This window comes from Arvicola amphibius, chromosome 7 (genome assembly GCF_903992535.2).
Source record: "Arvicola amphibius chromosome 7, mArvAmp1.2, whole genome shotgun sequence".
Taxonomy (NCBI): Eukaryota; Metazoa; Chordata; class Mammalia; order Rodentia; family Cricetidae; genus Arvicola; species Arvicola amphibius.
Window position 1 is genome coordinate 55,863,268 of NC_052053.1, and position 17,786 is coordinate 55,881,053.

Genomic DNA, 17,786 nt, shown 5'->3' on the forward strand with positions numbered 1-17,786 from the left:
GCCCATTTTATTATATACAGTTATTTAACTTTTTATTCTTTGTTACTTTAAAATCCCAAGTATCACTATTAGCAGACATTTTCTCCCATTCTTTGGTTTGTCTTTTTATTTTCTTAGCAGTGACTTGCATGAAGTAGATATTTTTAATTTTGATAAAGCTTAGCTGGGCAGTGGTGGTGCAGGCCTTTAATCCCAGCACTCCGGAGGTAGAGACAGACGGATCTCTGTGAGTTGGAAGCCAGCCTGGTTTACAGAGTGAGTTCCAGGACAGCTAGGACTTTTTTTTTTTTTTTACAGAGAAACCCTATCTAAAGAAACCAACCAAATCAAATAAATAAATAAAACTGATAAAGCTCAAATTATAAACTTTGCTTTCCACAGGGTCTAAAATATTTCAGGCTAGTCTTGGTCACTGTGTAGCCAAGGATGACCTTGAACTTCTGAACCTCCTGTCTCTACTCCCCATGCTGGTATCACATAAGTGCACTACCACATTTTGTACAACACTGAGGATCAAACACAGGGCTTCATGCCCACTAGGTGTCTTAGCCATATAGGGGCTTCCTGCACACAGGTGTCTTAGCCACACACACATATGGGCTTCCTGCACACAGGTGTCTTCATCACACACACACACACACACAAACACACACACACACACCCCACACAGCTTTCTGCCCACAGGTGTCTTTGTCTCATCACACACACACACACACACACACCCCACACACGGCTTCCTGCACACAGGTTTCTTAGTCACTGTTATTGCTGTGAAGAGACACCATGACCAAAGCAGTTCTTACAAAAGAAAGCATTTAATTGGGGGCTGCTTACAGTGTCAGAAGTTTGGTCTATTTTCATCATGGTGGGGAGCAGGCCAGCATGCAGGCAGGCCCTGGAGCAGTATTGAGGACTACATCCTGATCCCCAGGCAGAGAGAGACAGACTCTGGGCTTGACATCAGCTTTTGAAACCTCAAAACTCACATCCAGTGACACACTCCTTCCAACAAGGTCACACCTCCTAATCCTCCTAATCCTTTCAAATAGTGCCACTCCCTAGGGACTAAGCACTCAGATATACAAGTCCCTGGGGGACATTCTTGTTCAAACCACCACATTAGGCAAGTGCCCAACAACTGAGACAGCCATAGTCTCAGATATTGTCTTTGTGGCTTATACCACTTGCATCCTATCTGAGGAAGATCTATCAAGGACACAAAGACATTTTCCTATATTATTTTCTAGAACTTTCTATTTGAGCCTATGCTCTATCTTCAGTTAACTTTTAGAAGGAGTTTCTTTGATGCCCAGCATCCTCTTGAAGTAGAATGGTGCTGCCAGGAGCAGATGTGTCTCACTGTCATGAAAAGTCCTAAGTTAATAAAACATTTAAATGCCATATTCTGTAGGTCTTTGAAAGGTTTGATGATTTTCTAACTGAAATATATCTCTATATATCTAGAAAACCTAATGTAATTGAAAGTTTGATTATTACAGTTGACTATCTGTTAATCTGTATTTCTTAACTATACATTGTATTTTCAAACGAGCTTCACAAACACAATACCTTAAACAAGAGCAGAAACACATATACAGTATAGCAAAATTGACCTTAAATTTGTATTAATTGACTAAGATCCATACCAATGAAAAGTATTCATTCCTATATCATATTCCCCTTATTTTTATTGATCATTTATAACCAACCCTTTTCAAATGAAGATTAACATTTATAAACAATCATTTTGGGAATTTGGGTGTAGTTTTCTCCAAACTGCTTCCTGCTGTTAGTTGGGGAAAGTATTTTTGGGGTTCACAGAGATCTTTTGGGGTGTCTTGTTCCATCAAGCCATATTAGCTTAGAAGGAATCCACATGTTCTCTTCTGTCTCTTACCAGGTGTCCTGGTCCTCTGGCTCTTGTGGTCTATTTGCCCTTCTTGTTATGTTCTGAGTCTTAGGTGTACGTGTTGTGTTGTGCTTATATCAGTTGGAGCTAGGCACTTCATGGTGAGTTGTTCTACACATTTCTACCAGTTGTGGCTTTCTGTCATGGCCTCCATCTGTGTCACTTTGTAATGCCCATGCTTGCGCTGCATCCCATTTGTAAGTGGTGACTGCTGCTTTGTTCCTGGCTTTGAGACCTAAATAATCACACAGAAGTTTAATTACAACACTGTTATCAATAGCTTAGGTGCATTCCTAGCTAGCTCTTACATCTTAAATTAACCCATTTCTCTTAATCTGTGTAACACCATGAGTCTGTGGCCTACTGCTATGGTTCTGGTGCCCTTTTTCGGCAGCTCCATGGTGTTTCCTTGACTCTGGCTACTTTTTCTATATATCTCTGTTTGGATTTACTGATGACTTTATTCTGCTCTGCCATAGGCCAAAATAGCTTCTTTATTAACCAATGGCAATAAAATATATTCACAGCATACAGAGGGGAATCCTACATAAAAATCTGATGCCATTGTCAGTCACACTGCCTTGTTCACAGTAGCCTCATGGTGAGTCTTGAAAATGTTAGCATAAGTACTCTGAATTTGCCCATTTCAAACATTTTATTTTGCCTCTTCCAGATCCTTTGCATTTCCATATGTAACTGAGAATTAATTATTAATTTGTCAATATTTGCCAAGAAAGGCCTGCCAGGTTTTTGAGTAGGGTTACATTGACCATAAATTAATTGAAGAAGATCTGACACAACTCTTCAGAACTGCTAATATTTTGTCTGAGCACTGAGGTCTCATAAACATGGTATGCCTTCCCATTCATTTAGGTTGTCCTGGATTTGCCTTGAAAATGACTTTTAGTTTTCACTGCATAAATATTATTTCATCAGATTTGCTAGCTAATTTTCTTGTTTTTGATGCTGTTATAAATGATATTGGTTTTTAATTTTATTTCTACTTGTATTGCTTTTATACATAAATTTTTTTTGTGTATTGGTCCTACAGTCTTGCTAATCTTACTCATCTGTTTTTTATCTTTTCAGTGATTTTTTGGGATTTCTTTATGCATATGCTTAATGTCTGAGGAGGCCAGAAGGTGACCTTGGATCCTCTAAAAGTGTAGTTACAAATGAGAGGTAGCCACCATGTGGCTCACTGGGAACTGAACCTGGGTCCTCTGGAAGAGCAGCCATTGCTCTTAAGTACTGAACCATCTCTCCATTCCCTCGACATTTCTTTGTTATTTTTTAATCATAGTGAATTTCCAATTTTATCAAAAGCTATTCCTGAGTCTATTAAACTGACTTTTGTTCTCTCTTACTTACTGTTGTATGGTAAGATACATTGATCCCCTGCCCTCAGCTTTGAGCCTCTGTGTGTGTGTGTGTGTGTGTATGTGTGTGTGTGTGTGTGTGTGTGTGTGTGTGTATGTGTTTATATTTGACTATGGCTAGCTAGAAACTCACTATATTGACCAGGCTGACCTCAAATTTACAGAGATCTGTCTGCCTCTGCCTCCTGATTGCTGGGGTTAACGATTTCATCACACCTGCCCCCTACACTGAATTTTGAATGCTGAGACTAATTTTTGCCCATTTGGTCCCATCTATTCTACTTTTATTATGTTGATAGGTTGATTTGCTAATATTTTGTTTGATATTATTGTATTCGTGTTCCTGAGTAATATAGGCCTGCAATTTTTTTTTTCAGGAAAGGGTTTCTCCTTGCAGCCCCAGCTATCCTGGAACTTTCTCTGTAGACTAGGCTGCCCTCGAACTCAAAGATTAGCCTGCTTCTGCCTCCCAAGTGCTGAGATTAAAGGTGTGCACTGCCACCACCCAGTTAGGGACTTTGTTTCTAATCCTAGAGCTATGAGTAATATCCATTTATGAAGTGAACATGTGCAAAGGCCCTTCCATTACCCATCTGTGCCAGGAGGACAGGACCACAGACTACCTAGAAGTGAGAATGTAAAGAAATTGATGAAACTGGAGGTGAATTCTTTCTTCCTCAAAACTTCAGATACACAATCTAGAAAGCTGTTTCTGTGCATGCGTAAGTATGTGTGAGAGAGAGACAAAGGTGGAGAGGCAGAGGCAGAGACAGACAGATGTTGACAGAGGCTGATAGTTCATTTCCCAACCACCCTGACTCGAAATAATCACACAGAAACTATATTATTTGCAATACTGTTTGGCCAATAGCTTAAGCGTATTGTTAGCTAGCTCTTTTATCTTAAATTAACCCATTTCTATTAATCTTTGTATCGCCACATGGCTGTGGTTTACCAGCAAGGTTCCAGTGCATCTGTCTCTGGTGACAGCTACATGGTTTCTCTTTGACTCCACCCACCCTCTCTCTATATCTCTTTCAGCCTGGCTTTACTCTGTTAAGCAGTTGGCCCAGAGCAGCTTCTTTATTAGCCAGTGGCAATAAAACATATTCACAGCAAACGTGACTTCCCACATCAGACAGACTGTCAGGTAAGAGGCTCGAGGATGTACTCAAGTCCCCTATTCTTCATACTCCTTTGCCTGCCCATGCAGGAAGCCAGTGAAGAGAACCTGGAGAAACTCTGACAACACAGTACCACTGTAGCCTCTCTACAGCCTCTTCCAGGGGCCTGGAGCTCATCTTCTCCCCCAGATATAAATACCAAGTAACCGCAATTCTTCTTACCCACCTATTGGATACCTGGAGACGCTTTGGCTCCAGAGGCTGTGTAGAAACCCAAATTCACATAATTACAGTTTAATAATACACAGCGGGAACTTCCAGAGTCCCAAACTCTGATGATACACTCACCTGCCAATCAGCTGAGGGCCAGCAGGCTGTAATTAAGCCTGGCGCCAGGAGTGGGAGAGCCTAGGAACAAAGGAAGGACAGACCTGGTGCCAAGTCCAGTTAGTTAGGTTTGCCTGCAATGCTTTTCTCCAAACCTTCATTCTCTTACCTGTAAAATGAATTATAAACTCACCCACCAGATATATAGAGAAGGAAGATAAAGGCTCTTTTTCCAAGAGGCTTTGGGTGGGATGGGTTTGATCTAGGGGAGACAGGCCTGGTTCCAAGCCAGGATCAATGAAACCTCCAAAGGTTGACTTAGCAAAAGTTACTCCTCAGGCTAGGGAGGTAGTTTAGTAGGTAAAATGTTTCATGAGGTGTTGGGGACCAGCTCTGACATAAACCATTTCTCGTACCAGAGTGGAGGTGTGGGAAGTAAACACAACTCAAATGACTATCCTGAGAGGGAGGGAGTTTCAGTGATCCTTTAAGAAATCCTGAATTCTCATCCTAAAATTCACCCGCGTTTATTTTCCAAACAGCCATGCCCTCCCAGCCCCCTCTGGGAAATGACAAGACCCTCTGGTCATCCAACATGGCCACCCCTTGTCTGGCTTTGTCTTCCCTGGGCTGTGCAGCCTCCTCACTAAAGCTCATTCCAGACTTCAACTTTTCTATAGCTTCCTTGATTTTGCCTTGTTTTTCACATAGAATGTGTCTGACCTTGACTGCATCACCACCACCCTTAGGGCCCAGAGACTGCTTGTCAGCACCGTCACTTCCCAGAGTGACTCCTTCCTCCACTTGACCATTTCCCCTCCCACAGCATCTCCTAAAGCCACTCTTGAATCCTCAACTCCCTTTTTGTTTTCTTTTTTTGTTGTTGTTTTTTCTAAACAGTCTCACTGTTCTCAGGTCATCCTCAAACTTTTAATCCTCCTGCCTCTGGAATGCTGGCATGGAAGGTGGGTACCACCACAACATGTTGAGGAAATCCATTTTTTTCCACATGAGGTAAGATTATTTTATATATATCTGTGTGCTTCTAAGTAACGTGTATAAAACTGTTTTAGCTTTCAATATTACATTGGAAGCCATACTTCCTCCCCAGCCCTGCCCCTGCCTCACCTAAGAACTATGTCCTTTTAGGCTCGTTTCATATTTTTGTGTCTGGTGGATATTGAAGCATTTTGTTTTATTTTTATTTTGAGGCAGGGTTTTCCACATTGTCCAGACTTGTCAGGAATATGTGAATTAATTTTGTGACCACGTGAACTTTGTCATCAACTCAGGCATGTACAGTACTCAGGTTGCATGATCTTCTTGCACAGCTTTCTGATTTCCTCAGACGTAATTTCTCTCATCTTACTTGATTAATTTCTAGGTACGCAGGCCAATAGTCCTCCAACCCTCTGCCTCTTTATTTTCTTAAATGTCTGTCCAGAAGTTCCTTTCAACATTGTAAATCTGCCACCTGGGGCATAGAATTTGTTTTATTTTCCAATATTTCCAGTTGTGGAAGTCACACAAACACAGCACAAAGAATGCCCTGTTTGAACGCCCTGTTCTCCCTGCAGAACCCCTCACGAAGCTCCAACAGCTGCCCCCTGATGGCTCTTGGAGACAGGAACCAAGTGTCACAACCTGCTAGGTCTCTCCTATCATCTTCTGCCCAGGATAATTCCCAGATTTGCCTTGGGTTTGATGCCCCGATGTTTGGGAAGATAACAGTGCAGTTAAAGGTAGGATGTTCTCTTGTGATTATGTCTGGATTCCGGTTCTGAGAGGATGATGCCCGAGGTCACTCTGTGTTCTTCACATTACATTCTGTTGGTGAGTAAGAGGACCTGGTATTGATTTCTTGCACACGCATGTGTGCAGACACCCATACTCTGTGTGGAGGTCAGAGGAGGACATTAGATGTCCCCCTCTGTCCCTCTTTGTCTTATTCCTTTGAGGCACTGTCCACCATTGAACCTGAAGCTGGGCTGACAAGCAAGAAGCCCCTGTGATCCTACTGTTTTACCTCGAACAGTTCAGGGTCACAGGCTGCACACTGCCAGGCTCAGATTTCATGTGGGTGCTGGGATCCAAACGTAGGACCTCCCGTTAGCACAGGAAGTGCTCTCACCCCTACGCCATCTTTCTGGCCTCCTGATTTGGGCTCGGCAGTAGACCTGGGCAGAGCTGCTGACTTAGGGCCGTCTTTGATCAGATCTCTCTCGTTAAACCATGTTACTTTTTTAAACAGTAAGTACATATGTGGAAACACTTCAGCATCATGCAAATGTCCTGTGTATACTGTTGGTTCTATCATCCATAGATGTTTCTTACATTAAATAATTACCACAATCATTGCCAAGTGGTGTTTTTCTTCTTTTATTGCATGGCATCTATAGTAAAGAAATCTTTCTTTTCTGTTCGTAAATTCATTTGTTTATTTATAAATTGGTAGATTTACTTCATTCAATGAATTATAATCCATTGCTACTATTACTGCCACTATTATTTTAAAGATGTTTTATTTTCTCTCTCCGTCTATGGACAAGCCGGGTGTTTGCCAGCTTGTCCATAGGTGAGCCGCATGCGTTCTGAAGCCAGAAGAAGGCATCTAAGCCCTGAAGCTGGAGTTACAGACCCTGTGAGCTGCAGCGTGAGTACTGGCAGCTGAACCCAGGTTCTCTGCTGGAGCAATCAGTGCTTTAACCTCTGAGTCATCTCCCCATCCCAGGTTATTTTCATGGTCTAATTACACTACCCTGGTCAGCAGTCCCTGCCAGCCGACTTCAGTGTCCTCTGACACGTCCCCATCATTTGCCGACCATTCTCCTGCTTCTAGACGCAATGAAATGTTCCAGGATTGCCGTGATGCTCCCTTGGGCTCGGCACTAGGATCAATTCCTCCTCTGAAAGGTTGCATTGTCACTTAAGAAAAAATCCCCTCAACCAAATGTTCTCATTGATAGCCCCAAACCCAAGCTAATCCTGGGAGAGTCCTGCCTTGGCTTCCCCCTTTCCACACCTGAACCATCTGCATCAATGAACCATCCAGGCCCTTTATCCATGATGCCCTTTCCCTATGGCACACCCTACAGAGGCCCATCTCTGACCTTGACATCCTATGGCACACCCCTACAGAGGCCCATCTCTGACCTTGACATCCTATGGCACACCCCTACAGAGGCCCATCTCTGACCTTGACATCCTATGGCATACCCCTACAGAGGCCCATCTCTGACCTTGACATCCTATGGCACACCCCTACAGAGGACCATCTCTGACCTTGACATCCTATGGCACACCCCTATAGAGGCCCATCTTTGACCTTGACATCCTATGGCACACCCGTACAGAGGCCCATCTCTGACCTTGACATCCTATGGCACACCCTACAGAGGCCCATCTCTGACCTTGACATCCTATGGCACACCCCTACAGAGGCCCATCTCTGACCTTGACATCCTATGGCACACCCGTACAGAGGCCCATCTCTGACCTTGACATCCTGTCACCAGGATACTGGAACCTCAACTCCACAGAAGCAACATTGACCTTCCTCAGATTCTCTTATGGCCCCATCTAGATGATCTCAGGGAGGGAGGGAGGGAAGGAAGAGAGGAAGACAGCAGGCATAGCATGGTTATTCATAGCTTTAGAAGATCTCTGGGAATTTCCGGAATGTTCTGTTTGTCTCTACCCTCACCCCCCTTGTTGCTGCCGAAGGTCCAGGGAGAATGGACATGCAGTTCTGACTCCCTGCATCCCCCAAATGCTTGGCCAGCTCTTCTCATGCATTTTGGTGCAGAGTTTACAAAATGAAAAGACTGTTAGGAGTCAGGGTGGATGGATTAATTTGGGGATCTGCTGGGGACGTTTCAATGTGATCTCTTGGCATCTGCTCAGCCAAGGTGGCCCCTAGGTGTGGAGGGCGACACACACTCAATGTCCTCCTTCCACACTCGAGATGCTCTGCTCAGCAACATGCCAACTATTGGGCTTCTGCGAGATGTTTTGGTGAAGAGTTTCAGTCAGTCAGTTCCTACAGGACTGACGGGATGGTGTGGGCCAGAACCTGCCTAGCCTGGCCTTTAGTCTTGGCTGAGAAAAGAAGCTAGCCTCTGGGGCCCTGAGTCTCAGTTACCACCCTGGCCACCACAGGGCAGGGAAAGGAAGAACACCTGACTTTCTTCCAGAGAAACAGGTTGCTGGGCTGCTAGGGATTGGGTCTGCAGTGGAAGGAAAAGCCAGAGACAATGAAAGAGTCATTGGCTGGCTGGATAGGTTGCGCAATTTCCTATAGGGCCTATAAACAGGACTTTAGACCTAGAACCCTGAGGTCTTGGTAGCCCTTCCCCTTCCCCCAGTACCTCAGCCACCAAGTCTCTGGGGTGGCCATAGAGATGGGGTGGGTGGACCAGGGTGCTCTCTCAGTCCCAAGGGCAGTCAGATGGCTCCAAGGGGCCACTAAGTAGGAGTCAAAGCACATAGCTGTGGGGTACTATGAAGGATCCTGCACTCAGGAAGCTGAGGCAGGGGGATTGTGAGTTTGACTGTGAGTCTAGCCAGGATTCAAAGGATTTGGGAAATCCTCTAGGAGACCCAGTAAAGTGCATGTGAGATTGCAGATAGGATTGTGATTCTCTGAGATGCAAGGATGTCACTATATGCTTGAGTACTGATCAAAGTGCAGAGGAATGTGATCCACGTGAGTGTGCGGACCACCAGGACACACATATATGTGTATGTTTACTAATGTTTACATGCAGTGCTAAGCCTGTAGTCTCTGTAATGGCTGTAAAATACACATGGCCTCTCGGATACATGTGAGCACATACAACACCTACCTTTCCCCACAGCTGGCTATGTAGGTCACATGTTCTTAGGATCTGTCCCAGCTCATCCTGTGCTACCCTCCTCAATCCCCGCAACCCAGGACCACAATTTGTTACCATGTTACATGGAGGACAAGGTTGGCCTGGAAGTGTTTCCAGGCTTCTCCTGACTACATGACTGAAATGACTTCTATCTGGGCTCTGGACAGACAGAGAGAAATGGAGACTAGACCAGGATGTCTGTAAACACAGCTCCTGGAGACACCGCCGCAAGGCAGGACAGCCACTCCACTCTGAGAAGAGCTGGCCCGGCAGCTGCTCCTTTGCGAGCAGAGCTCTGGGGCCACTGTTGAGCACAGAATCCACCTGCATTCCTTCCAGGGCTTCTTAAACCTTCGTCTGACTCCCAGGAAGATGTGGAAAGAGAAGGAGAGGACTGGCTGGATGCTGCTCTGTTCCCTTTTGCAGGCCTCTCTCAGTATAGGTCAGCCTTGAAGAAGTGAGTGTGTGGGTCTCTCCCTCCCTGTCCCGGAATAAGCAGGTGTGGCAGGACTGCCTGGGAGCAGGCTTGCTTTTAAAAAAATAATAGCTTCGAGAGTTGGAGCCTCCTCCACTCCAAGGATGACAGCTCTCAAAGTCTTGCCCTGTGATGGAGGAGTGTTTATGTGTTACTTTCATTATTAATAAAGAAACTGCCTTGACCCTTTAAGAGACAGAAAATTAGGTAGGTGGAGTAAACAGAAAAGAATGCTGGGTAGAAGGCAGTGGGACAGACACTTCAAGCGGTCGCCATAGTGAGTTGCCATGCCTCTCCTCTCAGAGATGGACGCAGGTTAAGATCTCTCCTGGTAAGCGATCCACCTCGTGGTGCTACACAGATTATTAAATATGGGTTAAAGCAAGATATGAGAATCAACCAATAAGAAGCTACAGATAACAGGCCAGGCAGTATTTAAAAGAATACAGTTCCCGTGTAATTATTTTGGGTAAAGCTAGCTGGGTGGCGGGACACAGCCCGCCGTTCCTTCTACAGCCCCGACCCTCCAGGACTGTGGGATGGAAAAAGGGGAGCACATTTTGAGGAAGAAGAAAAACACTTGACACCTGCTGCAAAAATCAGGGTCAGTAAGAAAAATCGAAGCCACTCCAAGTATTTAAAAAAGCGGGATTGAGTTCAGGGAACTGGTTCCATGGAGAAGAAGGGCTGGGAAGCCAGCAGCTAACAGTGGGGCAGTTTGGTGTCCAGCAGTTAAGGGAACTGCTTCCACACCAGCTGCAAGAGGAGATGCAGGGGCCAGAGTGGAACTGGAACTGCAGATGGTTGAGCGGTTCTGTAGGGGCTGAAGCCACAGAAAGGAGCTCCCTTCAGTAAAGAGGGTGGTAGACAGAGATATCCCAGCTTCTGCCCTCTCTTGCCTATGCCTTCCCATTGTCCCAACACAGCAAGACACCAGCTGCTGAAGGAGCCTGGGAAAATCAGTTTGCAGGAAATGAGCAGATCTGCAGGTCAGCACACAGGCAGCACCTTGCTCACTTGTCCATAACGTATTTCACAGAGCCAAAGAACTTTCTGGAAAAGCAAAAAAAAAAAAACCAACAAAAAACTGCTTGTCAATGCCCCAGGACTCTGAATATGGTTGGCTTCCAGTAAGAGCTCACTGGGCAGAATAGTTCCCTCTTCAGTGTTACACAGCTTCACAGCATTGCCGTCAGAGTTGCACAAACTCAGTCCAGGCTCTGGGGCAATAGGAAGTCAAATGAACTCTCCAAGGCACACAGCTGGAAGACAGCAGAGGAAGGTGCAGGCAGGTAGGCGGGACTCTAAGCCCCAAGCCTGTGGTCAGGTGGTGTGGGGGACAGAGCGGGAGGGAGCTGATGGCTAGATAAAATTCTGAGAAGAGGGTGTTGAAGGTGTCACAGCAAAGTGAATGACATTATGTGGTTGGAGAATGTGTAAAGAGGAAGCCAAGAGTGAAGCAGAGGAAGCTAAATTTGCTATGTAATAGCCAGTCTAAGAGGAAAACATTAGTCTCTTATGACTCCCAGTGTCTCAAGGCCCCACGGCCTTAATACTGAGGATGAAGCTCAAATACAAGCCACACTGAAGCCACAGATGCTCTACCTTAAGTCGTGGGCTTCCAGGTCTCAGAAGAGGAAGTAGAGAGCATGGGGACAGGAAGTAGAGTACGGGTTTGCCATACAGCAGCTTTGAGAGGCAGAGCTCCTCTTCTAAGTCGGGACGTTCTCTGCAGCACACACCCTGACCACACCTGGTACAGCTTGCCTGCATTGGCTGTCACTATTGCCAGTCGGCCACCATGCATCAGATCCTGCACCCTCCAAGACCTGCCGCTTGGCTCCGACTGCCCTTCTGCAGACGGTGCCTAGCTCTGTCCTCCCCGCATCACTTCAGATACCCGGGACAGAGACGCTTCTAGCTGAAGACCCCAGCGACTGGGGAGGTCTGGGAGGCGACTCCAGGTCTTCCCTGTCCCTCGGGTGCTTCTTTCAACCAAGCCACTCCTGGCACCAAACCCTCCAGGCCTCATGACTCACCCGACAGCACTTTCACTTCCTCTCTGGAGAAGGCCTTTGACCTGCTATCATTGCCATTCGCAGCAGCTCCCTAGGCCCCACTGAGCAGCCCAGCCCCATGGAGGGCAAGAAGCCTGGACCTAAGGGTCCAGATACTCTCTCGTCTATCATAAAGCATGGCAGGGGGGCTCTGGGGCTGCTAGGGAACACTGGCCCATGCCAAGCCCTGCCCATCTGGTTGGTGACCCTCAGCAGCTTGGCAACCTTGGCACACAAGAAGCTGGAGTGTAAAGCTGGAATTGAATCTTTTATACTCCCTGATGGTCGTTTAAGAGACTCACCTGCATTGATTCATTTCCTCACTAACAAATCTCTTCTGGTTCTTATGTTTACAGAGAGCTCATAGTCCACCTGGGGGAAGTGGGGCTAGGGAACAAATCCATCATCAGGAAACCCCAACAACATGGGAGCAAGAGAAAGGGAAAGGCCTTGAAGAGAGTGGGGCAGGGGCAGGCAATGTGGTGGGTTGTCACAGTGCATCTCCAGGTCAGACATCAAGCTTGGGGAGCTTGGAACGCTTTAGTTTTGAAAGGCTCTCCTGACACACACCCTGGGATCTTATTCCATTGTCCAGGCTGACTTCAAACTCTTCCTCGGCCTCTCAGCCTTCAGAGCAGTGGGATTATAAGAATATAAACGTGACTGGCTAAAAAGGAGTTCTCTTTCTGAAATAGAATATTAAACTATATTCAAGTGTGAGCACGGGCAAGACGGCTCAGCAGTTGAGAAGATTTACTGCTCTTGCAGAGGACTTGGGTTCAGGTCACAGCCTCCTGTAACTCAGACTCCAGGGAAATGATGCTCTCTTCTGGCCACCATGGCAACTCACATGGACACACCCCTGAACAGACACGTCCACATACACATCTTCAAAAATAAAATTAAATCTTAAAAATGGAGTGAGTATTGGGGCTGGGGGTAGTCAATGGTGGAGTGCTTGCTTAGCATACATGAGGCCCTGAGTTCAACCCACAACATTGCAAAAAAATATCTAGAGGAAGAATAGAAAAACCCCAAACAGTACAGAAGCCTAGAACAACTTTGGTAATATCTTCACACACTCATCAGAAATATTTACAAAGAGATGCTTCCTCCTTTCAACTGGGCTTCTCTTCTTCTTTAAGACATTCGGTAGCTCCCAGTTTCCCTGGTGCCTCGTGAATAGCAGCAGCATAGCCATCTGGCTACAGGTATGTGGCCCAGCTCTAGTTGAAGAGGACCAAGTCTGGCTGGATAACCCAGCTGTGCGGTTTGATGTGGCCTACACTCTCTTTGATCTCCTACTTACTGACTGCGGAACCACAGGAGAAGTTAGTTATTGTCTCTGAACCTTGGCTTTGCTCACCTGTAAAATAAGTCAATGGACTGAATTCCAGTATTGTGTTTCTGTAAAAATTTGATGACATCATTCACATAGAGCATCTCTGGCTCCCTATAAACATGAGGCAGCCAAGATTCACCGACTGCTACAGTGAGCACTACCAGCTATGATGAGGGTCTGTGGTTGCCTAATCCTCTCTCTCTCTCTCTCTCTCTCTCTCTCTCTCTCTCTCTCTCTCTCTTTCTCTCTCTCTCTCTCTGTGTGTGTGTGTGTGTGTAAAACAAATGTCCAGGAAAGTCTTCCTAGAAACAATCTTGGTGTTGTATCTTAAAGGGGTGTCAGGAGGACAAAGGGAACCATATTCACAAAGGTGAGTGCTTTGGGGATGTAAAGAAATAGGACCAAGAGCCCTGAACCCAAGTTCTCAGGTCTCCTGGCCCAGGACTCAGAGCTGCCGCCTTGCAGACTCTACTGTGCCCAGTGTGGTTTCTGAGATGCAGGCTACAGTGTCTGCCTCTCACTGCTCTGCCCACTCCTGTTTCCGGCCTCCAGTTTCTTCCCCTTTACAGACCACAGAGCCCTTTCATAAGAAACCACTTCTTATTTTAGCTGCATTCCCGGACCACCCCACCTACAGGTGCCCCTGCTCCCTGGGGTCTTCAAAAGATCTGGGTCATGCTTCTGGCTGCAGCCCAAAGCCTTAGGGCTGAGCAGCTGTCTCTGTCCCCAGGGCAGCCATCAGGACCCAGTTCTTGGCAGAATCAGGAGGTCTGGCCTTACAGCTGGGAGACCTGGGTTCAAGTCCAGCCCTGACAGCCATTGTGTGATCTGTCATAAATTCCTTCATCTTTCCAGGCCCTGTGTCCATATCCATGCTGGGGACCTGCCACTAGGAGAGCCTGGAATTGGGGGAGACGACTGCCACTGCCCGAGTTTCCATGGTGTCCCAGCTGCAGGCTGCTATGGAATATTATTGAAGATAATGTATGTGGTGCATTGTTTATCTGTGGAACATTTGTGTAATGATGCAAAGATGCATTACATTCTTTTATGTTGCACTTGTTTAAGTCTGTGAAGCTGTGTTACTTTGCCTGTCTAAAACACCTGATTGGTTTAATAAAGAGCTGAATGGCCAATAGCTAGGCAAGAGAAAGGACAGGTGGGGCTGACAGGCAGAGATAATAAATAGGAGGAGAAATTTGGAAGAGAGGGAGGAGTGAGAAAGAGGAGAGGAGGACGCTAGGAGACAGTCACCCAGCTACACAGCACGCCATGGAGGAAGACGTAAAGAAAGGTATACAGGAATAGAGAAAGATAAAAGCCCAGAGGCAAAATATAGATAAGGTAATTTAAGTTAGAAGAGCTGGCTAGAAATAAGCCAAGCTAAGGCTGGGCATTCATAAGAAAAAATAAGCCTCTGTGTGTTTATTTGGGAGCTGGGTGGTGGCCCCCCAAAGAGGAAAGAGGAAAAAGAGGAAAAACCAACTACAGTGTGTGGAGTCAGAGTCGCCGCTCTTTAAAGACTTTATCTATCTATCTATCTATCTATCTATCTATCTATCTATCTATCTATCTATCTATCTATCTATCTATCTATCATCTATCTATCTATCTATCATCTATCTATTCATCTATCTATCTATCTATCATCTATCTATCTATCTATCTATCATCTATCATCTATCTATCATCTATCTATCTATCTATCTAGTATCTATCTATCATCTATCATCTATCTATCTATCAATCTATCATCTATCTATCATCTATCATCTATCTATCTATCTATCATCTATTTATCTATTTATCATCTATCTATCTATCATCTATCTATCTATCTATCTATCTATCTATTTATTTTTGGTTTTTCAAGACAGGATTTCTCTGTCCCTCTCTCTTAGTGTGGACCAGGCTGACCTTGAACTCAGAGATCTGCCTGCCTCTGTCTCAGGAATGCTGGAATAAAGGGGTGTGTCACCACTGCCTGACATGAGTCTCCAACTTTTTGATGTTACAAGACAAAGCTGTCTTCTACAAAGTTCAAAACTGAGAGCAATAAATGAAGTTACACACACACACACACACACACACACACACACAATTTCCCCCATAATGTTTTAAATAAATTTACCACTCTGTTGGGTCTTATTCCTAGCTATCCTGGGGTGCATGTAGCCTGTGGGTTGAGGCCTTCTGGCACAGCTGAGCTTATAGTAGCTCTGGGAACCTGAAGCTTACACTTGGAATGTCCAGCCTTGCTCTGGTTTTGGTACTGGGGACTGAACCCACACATACACATGCCAAGCACATGCTAAGCACATGCTCTGCTACTGAGCTCCAAAGCCTAGGCCATGCTGAGTCCAGGTTTAGTCAGAGACCATGTCCCCCAAAATAAGTGAAGAGCAACTGAAGAAGACACCTGATACACGCATGTACACATGCACAAGTGCGCGCACACACAGGAACACATGGGCCTATGCAACGTAAGATTCCTGAGGCTTGGGCATGCCTATCTAATGCACATAGACGCACACAACATGCTCATGTATTCACGCCTGTCACACTCAAGGATGTGTTCACAAATGCATGTATGTTTGGGAATCCACCAGTTTACACATACACACACACACACACACACACACACACGCTCATGCTCACAGGCACTAACTAGTGCGTTTATTCCCAGAAACACACACATTACACTTGCCCATGTGAGCAGGCACTAATCAGTGTGTTTATTCCCAGAAACACACACATACACACACACACACACACACACACACACACTTGCTCATGTTAACAGACACTAACTAGTGTGTTTATTCCCAGAAACACACACATTACACTTGCTCATGTGAGCAGGCATTAACCAGTGTGTTTATTCCTAGAAACACACACACACACACACACACACACACACACACACATACACTTGATCATGTGAGCAGGCATTAACTAGTGTGTTTATTCCCAGAAACACACACACACACACGGCAGGTACATTTCCAGTCACACAGGCCTCTCTACCCAAGGGTGCACACTTGCACTGACATTCAGAAGGCCTCACATGAACACTGACACTACAAATTGGTGGCCTGTTTGAATTCTTTGCTTAAAGAAAACTTGTGACTGCATTAAAAATGTAGGGCACATTGGCCAAATAATTAAAGCGAGGAGTGTGGCAGTGGGACTTGCTGCCATTCTCTCGGGGATGCCCGAGCTGGGCTGTGCACAGCAAGGCTTTGTCCTATATATCTGAAGAAGAGGCATTTTATTACAGTAATTTATCACTCCCATAAATGCGGCTCCTCGGAAATGCAGAATAATTTGGGAAGAAATATGCTTTAAAAATTAAAAATGCAGTCGGTGTGCCCCTGTCAGGTCTGTGGGGAGACATCTCTGCCGCTCCGGTAACTGCCCGCCTAGCTCTAATACCTACAACTTCCATTATTTAAAGTGTGATTATATTTTTCCTGCTTGGAGCTTTGTCAGCTATAAATAAAAGATAAGGGTGAAGTGTTGCGGGGCCTAGTAAGCACTTCCATTATTGGTACTTAAGGGGGCTTGGGGACGGAGGGAACTGGCTTGGTGGGAGCTCAGGGAAGCCTGTGACTGGGCCTGAGAGAGAGCTGAGCCGATGGTGATAGGTCTCTGGCAGGTTGTTTTCACATGATCCCGTGAGCTCCTTTGCCTTCCTCTGCCCAGGCTGTCATGGGAGCTACCACAGAGGTTGCTGTCTACCAGGATCCTCTTCCTGGGGACTCCACGGTCATGGGGTCACCAGCAGAAGAGGAGAGAAATCTGTCATCTGAGGCTGTTGTTTTTCCACAGCCAACTGTTTCCAAGCAAGACCCAGGCATGTTCCAGGTGAAGAAGGGGACTCAGGACACACAATGACTACAACATCTCCTGTGCTAGCCGAAAAACGGAGGCTGTGACTTCAGAGTTGGAGAGTCATTCCAATGAAAGAGTGCTGTGAAGAAAAGGAGACCCTTCTATCGTAACTGGACTGTGTTGGGGAGTTTTGGTCGCACTGTGACACTCTGAAACTGTTTAAATGAAGCTTACCCTGAATCAGGGTGCAGAGCTAGTGACTAGCTGACCGGAATTGGCCATAGAGAAGCCAGCAATTTGGATAGAAAAGCCACACGGGTAGCAAGGGCTGTAACTTGAGTTTGTGGTTTCCTTTTGATTTGGGGACGAGTGAAGAGACATGTCTCTTGCTGAGTCTCTAACCAAAAATGAAGGTCAGCTGGCTACTTCTTGGCTTTTCTTATCTAGCAGGTTTTCACCCCCCCC

General features: G+C 45.8%; 1 long non-coding RNA gene across 1 annotated transcript; it reads left to right on the forward strand.

Annotated features, from left to right (window-relative positions):
* The first annotated feature begins 13,289 nt into the window (after window positions 1-13,289).
* Window positions 13,290-14,554, forward strand: LOC119819635. Its single transcript, XR_005286292.1, has 2 exons — window positions 13,290-13,356; window positions 14,343-14,554. It is a non-coding gene; the product is annotated as an uncharacterized LOC119819635 (long non-coding RNA).
* Window positions 14,555-17,786: the final 3,232 nt, after the last annotated feature.